At 36.1% G+C, this 13,009-nt stretch overlaps 1 pseudogene; it reads right to left on the bottom strand.

Moving 5' to 3' along the window:
• Positions 1-1,004: 1,004 nt before the first annotated feature.
• LOC114213126 (U4 spliceosomal RNA) lies at positions 1,005-1,137 on the bottom strand (annotated as a pseudogene).
• Between the last annotated feature and the right edge of the window lie 11,872 nt (positions 1,138-13,009).

The raw sequence follows: 13,009 nt of genomic DNA on the forward strand, positions 1-13,009 counted from the left end.
GAGCTTTGTAAAATGTATTGGAAAAAGTAAACACTTTGTAATATTGGACAAATTCTAACAACAAGACAGATATGGGGAAAGAAGCCTTACTCTGTATTAATATGTGTTGTTTAATATGTGGTAAAATGGAATTAATGTAGCATTAGAAATATAAATTAACGTAACAGAATAGAGAATACAGAAACAGACTCAAGCATTTATTGGAATTTAACATAAAGATGTTACAAAATAATTATATTTGAAAAGGCAATAAGCGCATAACCCAAAAAGTTGTGTAATTAACAGTAAGTGACTTTCTGTCCCAGCTCCCTAGCTATTCAATGCTTTCTCCCAAAGGCAATCGCTCTTCCCAGGTTCTGTTTATCTCTCCACATTTAATTCCCATATATGTAAGTATAGATGCTGAATGTTCTTGTTGTTTGTACACATGGTCCCAAAGTAGATGCTATGCCTCTGTACTGCCCTCCCCTTCCTTTTTCTTACTTTAGTAAAGTATCTTAGAGATTTAGTACACTTAGTAATTACTTAGTAATAGTATCTTAAATACTATTCCACATCAGTACTTAGAATTATCTCATTGTTTCTATTGTTACGTAGCCTCCCATTGACTGAATGGCCTGTAAGTGACTCAACTAGTCTATGAATGCTTTTGCATATTTCAGTAGATGTCCCGTCATACACACAGTTTCTCTCGTGGATGAAACAGCTATAGGATACATCCTAGGCGTGACTGGGTTTTAATGCATTTTGCCAAATTCTTCTCCTTAGTGATTCATATTCTTAACAATGAATTCTTACTACACCACACCCTGCCAAAACTGTAATGTAATAAACTTTTTGAATTTTTTGATCTGATAGGTTAAAAATAGTGTCTTATAATATTAGTATTCATTTCCCTTAATATGGCTGAGGCTGTGCATATTTTGTGATTTTTAAGAAGCTATATTTTACACATATATTTTCCTTATGGATTTGGATGAGTCTTTATGTGGTAAGGGACTTAGTCCTTTATGTTTTATGAGTTACAATTATTTTTCCCAGCTTATTATTGGTCTTTGAGATAGTTTTTTTTTTCAATTAGCAATAATTGTGCCTCGGATAAACCTCATTGGCTATAATACAGCCATGTGCAAAGCTGACATAGGGTTTATTTTTTTATTGATCCTTTTTTTTTAAATTAACATGTAATGTATTATTTGTTTCAAGGGTACAGGTCTGTGATTCATCAGTCTTACACAATTCACAGAGCTCACCAGAGTACAAACCCTCCCCAATGTCCATCACACAGCCACCTCATCCCTCCCACCCCCCTCCACTCTAGCAAACCTCAGTTTATTTCCTGAGATTAAGAGTCTCTTATGGTTTGTCTCCTTCTCTGGTTTCATTTTGTTTCATTTTTCCCTCCCTTCCCCTATGATCCTCTGTCTTGTTTCTCAAATTCCTCATATCAGTGAAATGATATGATACTTGTTTTTCTCTGATTGACTTATTTCGCTTAGCATAATACCTTCTAGTTCCATCCACGTTGTTGCAAATGGCAAGATTTCAAAATGCCAAATTTCATTTTTTTGATGGCTGCATAATATTCCATTATATACCAGCTCTTCTTTATCTATTCATCTGTTGATGGACATCTAGGCTCTTTCCATAGTTTGGCTATTGTGGACATTACTGCTATAAACATGGGGGTGCATGTGCCCCTTCGGATCACTACATTTGTATCTTCACGGTAAATACCCAGTAGTGCAATTGCTGGGTTGTAGGGTAGCTCTATTTTCAACTTTTTGAGGGATCTCTATACTATTTTCCAGAGTGGCTACACCAGCTTGCATTCCCACCAACAGTGTAGGAGGGTTCCCCTTTCTCCGCATCCTTGCCAACCTCTGTCATTTCCTGACTTGTTAATTTTAGCCATTCTGACTGGTGTGAGGTGGTATCTCATTGAGGTTTTGATTTGGATTTCCCTGATGCCGAGCGATGTTGAACACTTTTTCACGTGTCTGTTGGCCATTTGGATGTCTTCTTTGGAAAATGTCTGTTCATGTCTTCTGCCCATTTCTTGATTGGATTATTTGTTCCTTGGGTGTTGAGTTTGATAAGTTCTTTATAGATTTTGGATACTAGCCCTTTATCTGATATGTCATTTGCAAATATCTTTTCCCATTCTGGCGGTTGTCTTTTGGTTTTGTTGACTGTTTCCTTTGCTGTGCAAAAACTTTTTATCTTGATGAAGTTCCAATAGTTCATTTATGCCCTTGCTTCCCTTGCCTTTGGCGATGTTTCTAGGAAGAAGTTGCTGCGGCTGAGGTCGAAGAGGTTGCTGCCTGTGTTCTCCTCAAGGATTTTGATGGATTCCTGTCTCACATTTAGGTCTTTCATCCATTTTGACTCTATTTTTGTGTGTGCTATAAGGAAATGGTCCAGGTTCATTCTTCTGCATGTGGCTGTCCAATTTTCCCAACACTATTTGTTGAAGAGACTGTCTTTTTTCCATTGGACATTCTTTCTTGCTTTGTCGAAGATTAGTTGACCATAGAATTGAGGGTCCATTTCTGGGCTCTCTATTCTGTTCCATTGATCTATGTGTCTGTTTTTGTGCCAGTACCATACTGTCTTGATGATTACAGCTTTGTAATAGACCTTGAAGTCCAGAATTCTGATACCACCAGCTTCGCTTTTCTTTTTCAATATTCCTCTGGCTATTAGGGGTCTTTTCTGGTTCCATACAACTTTTAGGATTATTTGTCCATTTCTTTGAAAAAAGTTGATGGTACTTTGATAGGGATTGCATTAAATGCATAGATTGCTATAGGTAGCATAAACGGTATTTTTTTAATATGCATATTTAAAAATCATTGAATATATTTTTGAGTCTATCAGTCTCTTCTTTTTGGGATCTGGGGTTTTATATCATATTTGAAAATCTTTCTAATTTAAGATTATAAAAACATGTTCTTTGTTTCTTTCAATTTTATTTATCTGTTTACATTTAAATGTTGATTTTTTCCAAAATTTTTCCAAAATTTATTCTGATGTAAATTTTGAGGTAAGAATCTCCTCCCACCCCAGGTACCTAGCACATTTTTTATTTTGAAAAAAATAGTTTGTCAGTGTTTTGAAATGTAAATATAGCATTTTGTTTTATTTATTTATTTATTTAGAGACTGAAAATAGATACAATTTTATTTATTTATTTACTTATCTTAAAGTATTTTTTATTACGTTCAGCTAGCCACTGTATAGTACATCATTAGTTTTTGATACAGTGTTCAAGGATTCATTAGTTATGTTTAGATGGCATTTTAAATCACTAGATAAATATATTAGAAACCACTATGGGGATACTCAAAAGTATTTGAATGTCTACATATTTTAGACTTAAAAATCCCCCCACCCATGTGAAAACAGCAACAGATTTATTACATTGCAATGTTTTAGTTTCATATGGTGAAAACACTATAAACAAAATTGAAGGACAAATAAGGAATAATTAATATGCAACAAATATAGCAGAAGTTAAACATTTACCAAGTATTTACGCACTTATATAAAATATGAGCGCTTCAAAAGAAGAATAAGCCAAAGATAAAAGAGACAATCATATGTATTCAAATGTTCAACCCCACTAGTAACAAAAGAATTGCAAAACAAATGCAGAGCAGTATCATTCCCCCCCCTCATTAGACTTGTAGGGTAAAAATCATATTAAATATATTGAAGTATATTTGTGTTAAATATGTGTCAAAATGGGCAGTTACAAATGATATTGGCAGTAGAATAAATGCATATAGTCTTCTTGGAAGGGAATCTGGCCATATGTCTTGAAATTTTATAGTTTCCTATCTGTTTATATTTATATAAATTTATATAAATTTATCAAAGGAAACAAGCAGCTGATTGGGCCATAATGCATGTATAAACATGTTCTTTCAGCATAACACACATTCTAGAAAGAACTAAAAATATAGTATTGTTCCATAATAGGGGCCAATTACTATCATTAGTCATGATCATATCAGGACATTATCCATTTAAAAAGATGTAAGAATCTGAGAATTGACAATCAAAAATGTTCACAGAATATGGTTACTGAGAAGCAGGTTAAAAAACATATTTAACTTGATCCTATTTACCTGTCTATCTACCTAATTTATCCATCTTTCTATCTATCTATGCATCCCTACATCCATCCACTTACTGAGCTACCTGCCTATCTATAAGGTTTTTATATATAATTTTAAGTAATTTAATAATTACATGTCATAGAATAATAGCATTATTATTATATGATATCATGTAATATGATAGATATAGTGGACCTTGCAGTGGCCTCACCACAACATATTTTACTTCCTTCAGTAAATTTCATCCAACTATTTAGACCTTCTTCATTCCAGTCTGTGAGTTTGGGAGAAGTTAACTCCACCTGTGGCCCTCGGACTGGTGTGGTTGTTTAAGGCCTACATTGATCAGTGTAATGCCATCGTCTGGATACAGTTATTGAATCAGATATGGACCAGTGATTCCTCTCAGGAGAGTGCCATGGGAGAATATGTTTGCTGAAAACTTGTAGTGATGACAGTCTTTGCTCTCCTGAAAGAGCTTCCAGAAATGGCTCCCAGTCCCTCTCCTCAGATATGGACATGTGCACATCTATTCCCCTTAGTGTTTGGCACCCACCTTGATATCATAAGAGAAAGGGACAGCATTGATGAGGCTGATACCATGGAAAATGGAGTGGACAAACAGAACACAAACAGATCTTCGATGACATCACTGAGCCACTGCATTAGTCAACCCTGAAAACCATCCTACCTCTGGACTCAGATCCACAAAGACTCACTATCCTCTTCATCGCTTAAATCAGTTTATTTTAGTGGGCTTTTGTCAACCCAAATACAACTAAATGTACCATAAGTGTGTGTGTGTGTGTGTGTGTGTGTGTGTGTATGAATGCACATGCATTGGCAGGTAGATACACATACACATAAAGGAGAAAAGAAATTGAAGTGATATTCACCAGAATATAACAGAGGTGCATTCTGGGATAGAATTATAATCGATTTTGAGTTCATATTTGTGAAAAACCTTCATACTTTTTTCACAACAAACCTGAATTATTTACTTAATCAGAGGAAAACAAAAACAAAAGCAACAATTTAGAAAACAAAATCAAGCAGTTGTATTTGAAGGAAAAAGATTGATTTCAGAATGTAGTAGAAAGGATGTGTGTGTGTGTGTGTGTGTGTGTGTGTGTGTGTGTGTGTGTGTGACTCTCATGATTTTCTGTGAGCACAAGTACCAAACGAGCCAAAAATATGTATCAGCCAAAAATTACATATGAACCTAATGCAAACTTTGGTTTTTTAAATAGAACAGTGTCAAGATCAAGGGTGTTAATAATCCCACTGTTCTCTGCTCAGGTCAGACCACACTTGAAGTATTGTTTTCAATTCCCTATTCCTACAAGAATTTAGGCACTAACTGACATATTCCAGGGATACTGGGGAAGGATTTATGCATTTGGAAAGAGATGGAATTTTAAGACTTTTGAGATTTTTCCACATTTACAAGTCTATAGTTCTCCGATTTTACATGTTGTTCTTGGACATTAAAAAAACAATCATATTCTATACAAAGAAACCAAGGTTCAGAGAGTTACAATGGCATGCTCAAGGCCATACAACTCATGAACAGCAGAATTTTGTCTCCAAGACACATTAAAAAGGATATAGTCAGACTGACATATGTTAAGAGGAGAGTGACATGGATTATTAAGGCAGAATCATTTAGTTTCAATCAAGACTCATGATTAAAGAAACAGATGACTTTTTGAGAGTGAGAGGACATGACACTCTTTTTAAAAACAGTCGTCCTAGGGAAGAGGAAGTTCACTTGTGATTAGCTAAAGATGTCCAATGGCACAGAGAACCAGTGGAGGTCTCTCATTGGTTCTTCTTTCATCATGTAAGTAAGAATTTTCTAATGTGAAGAACCATCTAAGGACAGTCTAAGGTGACTCAGGAGAAAGGGAATGTTCAAAGACTTCTTATTGTTTCCTGGCATCTCTTCCTCCTCCCCTCCTTCGTACAACACCCGGGCCTTCAGCTGGGCATCTGGTGGCCCAGATGGGGACTGCATTGCCCTGCCCCTTGGCAGCATGGTGAAGCCTGTTACTTCCCCATCTACAAAATACCTCATCCTTTTACAAACTTGCTACAGGTTGGTGACTCTGTGTCATCACAATCTAATAGCCATGTATTGCAAAGATTTTGTATGATTCAGGAAGCAGAAGCCGGGATGGACTGCCAAAGCCTCACGTTTGAATTGCTTGTAACTTAGACATACAGCATTGTTAGCGCTCTGTTATTAGAAGCTTGAGTGATGGCTGAAAGTGTTATCACAGAGAGTCTTAGGAAGGGCAAGTTAACAAGCCAGCACAAAGGTAACTGACAAAGGAATCAACCTAGAACCAGGACTTTGTTGGAACTTGAGGCAAGTTCAATCTTCATCTGCCATTATAGTGAGTTAATAAGTAAGGGGTAAAATAGATTAATATAATATAGTAAATTGATTAATCAAGAATGAAGGATAAGGGAAGTTCAGATTTTTAGAGAAATGGAGGTCACTGCCAGAAGTTGCCAACAAAGCTAAAAGTGGTTGCCTCTTTAGGAGTGGTGCTGGGTGGGGTGTGCAGGAGGCTGGGCATCCTTGCTTTCAATTTTAAGCACTTGTATTATTTTATTTTTAAATATGAGCACACATTTTACTTCAGTAAAAATGCACACACACACGGCTCTGGCTCTGGTTCTGAGTGATGCTAAATGATTTTCCAATGTGGGTAGAGGCTGCAAAACAATCTGCAGATGGGGCACCAATACATAATGGACATATTTCTACCCAGAGGCTAGAGCGTTCATAATAGTCAGACATTTATGCTGCCTTCGGTCTGTTCCATCTCTGCCTGTGCCAGGGGCGGGGTGGGGGGAGAGTACTCCTCTTCAATTCAGCTCTTACTCTGACTGTAGCCAAGTACGCTACTTCAGCCTACTATCCTCGGGTTTCCTTGTAAAAAGTTATTGGAGCTTTCAGCATATTAGAACATGAACTTATTATACAAAGACATCACTGAACAAAGGTTTTTTAAAGGACATGTATTTTTTATTTGAAAAATTTCTTGTAGTACGGCATTTTACTCCCCAAGAGGTAGCATGTTGGATGTTAAAAAATGAAAACAAAAGCAAAAAATAAAACCAAAACCCCTAGTCAATAATAGCGCTAGACCATAGGAGAATGAACTGCTAGCAGCTCGTGTGAAAGTTTCCTACTGGTGTTTTTCTCTAGATCTTTCTGAAATTAAAAAATCACAGAAAAAGAAATAAACGTTCCTTTTAACGCTACAAGACCTTACCCATGGTAGGTAAGCACGTCAATACATCGTGTCTTCAAAATCATTTCCTTAAGCACTCTTCCTTTTGTATTGGATGAGTCACAAATTGACTTTTTTCTGTTAAACATCAGAGTCACAGTTTTTCTCCTATTACTGACAAACTGAAGGTACAGTGTAGCAAAATAACATGTTTTGTTTTGTCTTGTTTTTTTACAGCGAGCTCTCTGAAGAGCAGAGGGTCATCTTGCTTCAAGTTCCAGAAGAACATGTTTCCTCCCATGGAAGTGAACTAAAGAGCACCATCCAGAAGAAATCAGGACTCATTGGTGGGAGGTTCCAGGGCTCAAAGACATTTGGCAGCATTGTCAATAAAGACGTTCAAGTCAGAAGACTAGATCTTGGCTTAGCTTCAAGGAGAGTGAGGTCTTTGTTGTGCTCCGATGGAAACTGGCAGGGTTCTTTGATAGGTGTTAGGGTTTTAAGGGAATGAGATAGTGACATTAAATTTGCAACAGTTATTTTACAAAATCTTCAAATCCATATAAATAGCCCTATATCTGCTACAAAATGAGTTTTGGACAAGTCATGTATTACCTTTGCATTATTTTTACATTTGTGTCCTTATATTTGTTTTTTTCCTTTTCCCAGCTGGGTTTCTGGTTTTCACTGGGGGTTCAATTTTAGGTGGCCATAAAAGGTCAAATCCTCAGTGAATAATTTTCAGAATGTTCAGTACCCTGGAACTTCTAATATGGAGATCTTTTTTTGGTAACATTCATCAGCAATACTTTAATATTCCAAAAGAGGGAGGTTATATTCATCTACGCTCTGGGAATCTCATTTTCACACACGTAAATAAAGAAATCCCAAATATCGTGTTAGTGTGTTTTTTTGCCAATAAGAATCTTATCTTACGGAGTTATGAAGGAAGGCATGAGCTATATTATTACATTCTGAGACTTAATCTGTAGAAGTCAAAATGTTACTGTTAGTAATTTCCACAGGTCTTTGAAGGCTCCACCTAGACTTGATTCTGTGCCAAGATAATACAACCCATTTTCTTTTTCCTAAGGGAATTTGGTATTTCTTTCTGGATCCACATTTTCTATGTTACTCTGACTCTTACATCTGCCTCCAGCTAGGACTACGCCTAACACATTGCTGCCACATTTCCAAAAAGAATTCACTGAGTCTGAAAACATAGATGTAGTCAAGTTCTATGTATTGTTTATGAATCATCCAGTTATTGTAATGAATGCTATCCACAACAGTACTTGCTCTTACAGCCTCACCAAACCATAGAGACCCAAGTATTTTTGTCCCTACTGATTTGGTCTCCCTGCTATTTTATATTAACGAAGCTCTAGAAGAAATTTGCACAAAAGTTGAGGGGTGGTGGTGGGAGATCCACAGCAATAGTACAGATTTTATCATTGCATATTTACTATTTCTTAGGAGCCTACAACAAATTTTTGGTACATTCTACACACCTCAAATAAAAAGTAATGGTGCAACACTATTTTCTCTTGCTCTAGAGTATTTTCTAAACATAAAATTTTCTTTACAACTTGAGGTCTCAATTATGCATACCATTTATTATGTTGCATTTGATGCATTGATACTCTGAGTCTATTGAGGTAGTAGGCTGTTTCTTTCAACCTAAAGGGAGAGTTGCTAAACCTTTTGAAAATTGTCTCAATTTTCTCTTTCCCCCTTTCCCTCCTATCTATTTTTCCTACAATTTTAAGTCTCCCAGTTTGTTACTGTCAATCTTGTGTAGATATAGAAACAATCAACACTTGCTAGAATTATTTGTAAAGTAAGAATATAATGAATATGATCAAAGAATTTTCTAATAGTTCCATGGACTCTGTGATGTCCCTTTGGTTTCCTAGGAATCCCCCCCTCCCTTTTATTTTGTATATTTCCCTATTCTTGGCTACATGCTAGATCAAAGGCTTGTAAATTGTGTTCCAGGATTCCATAGAGATGCTGAGGAGCTACCTCAGATGGGAACTAGAGCCCAGCGTTCTCCTGCTCCTCAACCTGCTAGATTGTGGATCTGCATGTGCTTGTGTTTACAAAAAAAAGTTCATGTTAGTTAAACAGTTGAAAACCACAGTTGTAGATAGATGAGGTTATTACACAGTTAAATACATTTAGGTAAGTAAGTAAATCAAACCATAAAGATATAGGCAGCAGATGTACTGAATTCTTTTATTGACAGGTGTATTATCTATTGGTATAATTATAACCAACACAATATCACCCAAACCACAAAATTCTTTAGACAAAGATAAATGGGTAAGATGAAGGGTTACAGAGTATGACTAGTTGGTCTTAAAAATGGGTTTGGCTAGTCTTTAGGGGTTCTGCTGAATGACTTCTCCCTTAATATTAAACCCTTGTGATTTCAAGGAAAATTTAATCCATATGTTTCTGATTCAATTACTCTTAACTCATTAAATTTTTTTAAAAAGCTATTTGAAATTTGAGAAGTCTTTTTATGAGGTTTAGTAATCTTTTGTTCTTTGAATTAGTAAGGAGAATATTGCCAAGAGTTAATGGTACTTGAACTTCAATACACTTGAGGGGATACTAAACTTAGCGAAAGGTCCAGCACCCTGTCATAACCAATGACTCAGGTACTTGCAAACTCTCTGCCACTTGCGACTCCTTCCACATGCCCAATGATGTGGGATCGTTTCTTTTACATGTGGCAATGACCTTTGCATGCAAGATAGCTATTGCTGCTGAAGGACAATAACATCTATGAGTGGAACACACATTCAAGTTATCATCAGTTTTGGGGGGAAGCTAATTAAATAAGAATTGAACACTCTGAGAGGCAGAAGTCACTACTCACTTTTACTTTTTCTTATTGTTATAGGTCAAAATATAAAGATAGTTTAGGTTAACCTTGAGCAGGTATCGTACATTTGAACAAAGGGAATGAAACAATTTGTAATTTAAGGGACACTAAACATCCAAAACTGATATTTACAGAATTGCTCAGAGAACACAGATTTGTTGAGTAATATCAATGGCTTATGCTCTTTTAACGAAAAACAGGTTTACCTGAAGTAGCTCTAGATTTTTGAGACCTGAGCTGCTGTCTGCATATCAAACCTGTCAGTGATGACTCAATTAGCAGTGAAGAAATGTTCCCTTTAGCTCAGGGGTGGAAAGAATTTGTCTGTTGACTTTTTATTTGTTTTAGTAAGTTGGATCATAAAACTTCCTAGGAAAAAAGCCATTAAGATACATAGAAGCCACGAACCATGGGGTATAACTATTGAATTTGAAGAATCAGAGTATTAATGGCTTCCTAGGAGCCAGACAAAATGGCTCGTTTGGATCTAAAGTCTCAAATAGCTGATGAGAGAGGAAAAGAAAAGCCAGCACTAGCAGATGAGCATTAGTGATAACTACTATCTTTAAACCCAGGAAGACCCTAATACACTACGTAAGTGTGAGGATATCTCTAATCATCAACATTATCTTCCCATGTAAAAGATCATATGAAAAAGAGTGGAATTATATTGTATACTCTTCTAGGGTAAGGAGGAAGAGCTCCATCTGAGCAGGTTCAGTAATGTTTATCTACCACTGCTCTTTGTGAAGTTTCCTGTATAAGTAGAACAATTTTATGTTCACTGTAGTGACTAAGGGTTTCTAAGCGAAGCAATACAGGACAACTTCAAAGATCAGGAGTTCTAAATTTGTAGAACTAAACTTGAACCTTATGATCTCTTACTTCCATTTGCTTCCAGATAAATAGAAATTTCCTAGTGCATTGGCAATGTTTATTTTATTTGTCTAGTAATTGTAAAAGAAGTTCAAAGATTACTTTTGAACGAAGGTCATGATTGTTTACACAACACAAGCCTCTATTTAGGTAGAACCAAATGTTTCCAAATACAATTTTCTAGACAAATTAATTAAGGATAAGGGTGCGAAAATGTTTTGTGAGAGTATCATAAAACCTCGCATCCTATGACATTAGTTCATAATTAACAAAATCTATTCAATGCCTCTACAATGGATTCCAGTTAGAGTGTTGGTGAAAGAGTTTATATAAAAATATGATAGTCTGTCTGGTAAGCTTGACCTATACGGAACCACTTGAGTTTTTAACTCCAAACCCTACAATAATGGAAAAAATTAGGCCTGAAGATTTTTTAAGTTAATAAAAATATACTCACAAAGGAAGCATTTACAGATGTAGGAATTGTTTTTAAAAAAAAAAAAATAGCTACCCAGCACATATTTACAACTTCTTGTCAGCACTGTATTGTACATGGGCTGTAAAATTATTTGTGGGAAAAAAAGTCTACCAGCAATTTTGCTTCTTTTAACTCTTTTCCCTTTTGCAGTCTTAGCTTGTGACATACACAGTGTAGCAGAACCCACTAAACTACCAGAGGGGGGACGCACACCCACACTCAGCCCAGGAGAATAATGTGGGAAAGATACCCTCTGGCCAAAGAAGCAGACACAGGGAGCTTCCAAAAACAAACAAAAGTTATATTTGTATTTTTTTTTAAATAAGTATCCAATTTTTCACGTCAATATAGATAATCTGCCTAATAAAATATTGAGTTTTGTTATTTTTCTTTTCTTCTTCTCAAACGTAGGAGTTGTACTGAAGTATTTGAGGTATGTGAGGTATTGGAAAAATAAGCCTACATGGAGCAGAGAGGCACAGATGGTTTCTGTGTTTAATGATTTTCCTCCTTCTTCTTCTTTTCATTGTGTTTTAAAGTTTTCTTTTTTCTTTTTTTTTTATTCGTGGTTGCCGCCCTTTGCTGGCTGACACAAGTTCTGGGTCCTGTGGGGACCAGGGTCCTTTAGAGGTCACAGAAACTCCATGGCAGTTCCAGTTCCGGGTAGCAAAACTGAAACCCAGTGACATCCAGGGGGAGACAGCACCAAAAGGCAAATTGGCTCATCTTGATTCTTTGTCTCTGGCAATGATTTTAATTCATTGTTTACTCAAAGAACTCAATTTACCTCAAAGAATTAAAATTAAGTTAGCTTTATGTTTACTTATATATATTTTTGAAATAAATCCCTTGAAAGGACCTATGTAGTGAATTAAAAAAAAGACAACAGAATCAAGAAAAATTTGATATCCTCCTGATTTTATTGTAAGCTGTCACTTTGTTCTTCCCTTTCTCCTTTCTTGTTTGGAAATATACTGACCAGACTCCATATACTGAACAGAACCCAATATACTGACCAAAATCCATATACTGAACAGAATCCAATATACTGACCAGATTCCACATACTGATCAGACTCCAATATACTGACTAGACTCCATGTACTGATCAGACTCCAATATACTGACCAGAGTCCATGTAATGACCAGATTCCAATATACTGAGCAGACTCCCTATACTGAGCAGACTCCAATATACTGAGCAGACTCCATATACTGAGCAGACTCCAATATACTGAGCAGACTCCATATACTGAGCAGACTCCAATAATAGTTAATAACAAGTCTCAGAACAATCCAATTTAGATAGGACATTTGGTTCCCCACACCTTCAGCCAATCTTTACTGCTAATGTTTATCTTGTTTGTCAGTGAGAAATGGAACTCAATGCAGAG

The sequence above is a fragment of the Eumetopias jubatus genome, unplaced genomic scaffold (genome assembly GCF_037043125.1).
Source record: "Eumetopias jubatus isolate StellerSeaLion01/CBP00866 unplaced genomic scaffold, mEumJub1_p1.0 scaffold_3, whole genome shotgun sequence".
Classification (NCBI taxonomy): domain Eukaryota; kingdom Metazoa; phylum Chordata; class Mammalia; order Carnivora; family Otariidae; genus Eumetopias; species Eumetopias jubatus.